General features: G+C 41.8%; 1 protein-coding gene across 5 annotated transcripts in view; it reads right to left on the bottom strand.

The window, feature by feature from the left end:
- LOC122564369 (probable thiopurine S-methyltransferase) overlaps nucleotides 1-2,739 on the bottom strand; it is a 47,006-nt gene extending 44,267 nt beyond the window's left edge. For 2 of the 5 annotated variants that reach the window (XM_043719139.1, XM_043719141.1), the window contains exon 1: nucleotides 2,535-2,731. The gene's annotated coding sequence lies outside the window, so the exon portion shown is untranslated. Of the gene's footprint in view, nucleotides 1-2,534 lie in introns of all 5 variants that reach the window. The other 3 variants (XM_043719136.1, XM_043719137.1, XM_043719138.1) reach the window with 3 other exon arrangements.
- Between the last annotated feature and the right edge of the window lie 988 nt (nucleotides 2,740-3,727).

Here is a 3,727-nt window from a genome sequence, read left to right on the forward strand (position 1 = left end):
CGTTCATTAGCAGAAGGATTGAATTCAAGAGCCGTGAGGTGATGTTGCAGCTGTACAGGACCTTAGTAAGGCCACATTTGGAGTACTGTGTGCAGTTATGGTCGCCTCACTTTAGGAAAGATGTGGAAGCTTTGGAGAGGGTGCAGAGAAGATTTACCAGGATGTTGCCTGGAATGGAGAATAGGTAGTACGAGGATAGGTTGAGAGTGCTAGACCTTTTCTAGTTGGAACGGCGAAGGATGAGGGGTGAATTAATGGATGAGGATGTTGCTGGAATGGAGAATAGGTCATACGAGGATAGGTTGAGAGTGCTAGGCCTTTTCTCATTGGAACGGCAAAGGATGAGGGGTGGCTTGATAGAGGTTTATAAGATGATCAGGGAAATAGCTAGAGTAGACAGTCAGAGACTTTTTCCCCGGGTACAACAGAGTGTTACAAGGGGACATAAATTTAAGGTGAAGGGTGGAAGATATAGGGGGGGGATGTCAGGGGTAGGTTCTTTATCCAGAGAGTGGTGGGGGCATGGAATGTGCTGCCTGTGGGAATGGCAGAGTCAGAATCATTGTTGACCTTTAAGCGGCAATTGGATAGGTAGGTGCTTAAGCTAGGACAAATATTCGGCACAACATCGTGGGCCAAAGGACCTGTTCTGTGCTGTATTGTTCTATGTTCTAAGAGTTTTTTTTCAAGCAGTCTGTTACATACTGAAACTCCTCTTAACTGTTCAACTTCCCCCCGGTCTTATACCCCAGGGCATCAGATTGTGTCACTGGCTTTTAAGATTGTCAATATACTCAATTCAAACTTGATTGGAAATTGGTATTTTTTCAGGGTATAATTTAAATTGATTGTCCGAATTTGAATTGGTTTGTTTCTCCAGACAACAATCTAATTGAGTTGTTTGACTCAGTGTTACATTGTTGACTTATTGAGAACACTTGGTGCTGTGTCTGGTAGTTCTGCTGCTTTTAACTCTCCTAAAAAGGTACACGCACATCTTCATAACAGTAGCCTCAACTTGTTATCAAACTTACTAATTTAATGTTTGTGTCATCAGGAAACTTAGTATCTTTATGCCTTTATTCAAGTCATTTACATATTCCCTGTGGCACACCACTGAGTACATCATGCTGACCAGAAAATTACCAATTGATATCTACTCTGCTTCCTGTTATCTAGCGATTCTTCTATCCATGCCAATATGCTATCCCCTATACCATGAGCTTTTATTTTCTATAATAACCTTTGATGTGGCACTAGATCAAATGCCTCTGGAAACCTAAGTACAGTACACCAGTTCACATTTGTCTGCAGCACATTTTACTTCAAAGAACTCCAATAGATTGGTTAAATATAATTTCACGTTCACAAAACCATGTTGATTTTGTTTGATTATCTTGAACTTAGTTCTAAGTGCTTTGCCACAATATCTTTCATAATAACTTCTCACATCTTTCCTATGACGTACGTTAAGCTAACTGGCCCGTGGTTTCCTACCAGCTGTTGTCTCCTTCCCTCTTCAAATAAAGGAATTACGTTTCGTATTATCCAACCAAACTGAACCTTACCAGAATCTAGGGAATTTTGGAAAATTAAAACAACAGTACGACAGTATCTGAATAGCCAGCGCCTTTAAGATTCTAGGATAAAGTCTAACAGAACTCAGGGCTTGGCAGCTGCAGCTTCAACAATTTATTCAATACCACTATGGTGAGAGCGACTTTCCTGAGCTCCTCCTTCCCCGTCTATTTTTTTTTTATTTACAGCTATTTGTGGGACTTTATTTATACCCTTTATAGTGAAGACCGATGCAAAATACCAGTTTAAATGATATGCCACCTCCTTATTTTCCAGTTTACGAAAAAATATTTACAGTTATTTGTGGACTTAATGGACAGCCCCTTCAAAACAGCGGTGTAGGGTTTTATAATTCTTAACCGTTCCCTTGGAACAGTCGAGAGAAAAAGTCCCAACCTCTCTCCAGCTAGTTTAGCACAACCCAACAAGAGACTGTAATTGCCTCCATTCCTTGAAAAGAAAGTCAATAGCCTATAACGTGGAGGAGCATTGATGTTTCTATTTTCAATACTTTGTGCCTCAACTCTGTCGCAATGGGCGATTCACTTTGCCTCCTGTGGAAAACGAGCTCGTCAATTGAACGGAACGGAGCCAAGCAAATGCTGCGAAGCGATAATACCGTTTAAAACCAATGTTATACGCGTGGACGCCGATGGGTCAAGGCTGCATTTCCCCGAACAAAATAAAAAGCTAGATCGCCAACCAGACACCCGAATATGTGTCGTTGGACCAGAAATGATGAGTCCAGTCGCGAACGTTCAAAACTTAGGCAGGCACCAGTCACTCGCTGCCCAGTACAGTGCAAAGTGGAAGCTTGCAACATGTCAGCAAGTGGCAACATTAGTTTTTTCTAAAATTACTAATTAAAATTATTAATGAAATATTCTTTTCTAAATACAACAAACGGCTGTCCATATATTTTCTACAACACCGATATTTTAGAAAGAATTAACTACCTGGTCTCCTGGAAGGCTGTCAGTTACGTGCTTTTTAATTCTTCCAAGTCTAAAGATTTACGTGATTCGAACTCAATAACATCAGTAATAAAACACACCACTTCTCACATTTCCGGCTTCCGATAACCGATACTTTCGAAGTGCCGTGAGCACCCTCTAGATTGGAGGAGTCCAGTCCCATGGAGATGTTGCAAACTTAACTGTCCAATGAAAACCCCAGAAATCGACCCTGCTTTTTTTTGTTAGCAGAGCTCTGCTCGCAGGAGGATGTTGCTGCTGGTTATTCAGAGTCTACGTTGGGAAAGGACATGAATAGTCTGCTGTTGATGGTCACACTAGCTTTCGAAGCGTCGTCCCTTCACCATGTGGTTGCCAACAGCTAGTGCTTCCAGTTAAACCTGTTGGTCTATAACCTGGTGTTGTGTAATTTTTAACTTTGTACACCCCAGTCCAACGCCGGCATCTCCAAATCAAGACTACCACCGTTTCAACCAAAGCCGAGATTTCCCATGGCCAGACAGTGCTTTCTCTGGTATGGAGGGGAGTTGCGCATTGTGACCTACCAAATTCTGGACATGTGGAAATTAAAGATTTGGATAAGCAACTTCCTCCACGCCCAGAACTCTCTGAAAGTATCCGTTTGTAGTCGGACAATTTGGAGGTTGTCTACATTTAATAGTTGGCCAGGAAAAGCTAGGTAACTAAAAGCCTTGTCTAACTTGTAAGTAAAATGAGACATTAGATAGCTTTGACAAATAGAATTAAGGAGAATCCAAAGGGTTTTTACAAATATATTAAGGACAAAAGGGTAACTAGGGAGAGAATAGGGCCCCTCAAAGATCAGCAAGGTGGCCTTTGTGTGGAGCCACAGAAAATGAATATTTTGCATCAGTATTTACTCTGGAAAAGGAAATGGAAAATATAGACTGTCGGGAAATAGATGGTGACATCTTGCAAAATGTCCAGATTACAGAGGAGGAAGTGCTGGATCTCTTGAAACGGGTAAAGATGGATAAATCCCCAGGACCTGATCAGGTGTACCCGAGAACTCTGTGGGAAGCTAGAGAAGTGATTGCTGGGCCTCTTGCTGAGATATTTGTATCATCGATAGTTACAGGTGAGGTGCCAGAAGACTGGAGGTTGGCAAACGTGGTGCCACTGTTTAAGAAGGGCGGTAAAGACAAGCCAGGGAA

This window comes from Chiloscyllium plagiosum, chromosome 29, assembly GCF_004010195.1.
Source record: "Chiloscyllium plagiosum isolate BGI_BamShark_2017 chromosome 29, ASM401019v2, whole genome shotgun sequence".
Classification (NCBI taxonomy): domain Eukaryota; kingdom Metazoa; phylum Chordata; class Chondrichthyes; order Orectolobiformes; family Hemiscylliidae; genus Chiloscyllium; species Chiloscyllium plagiosum.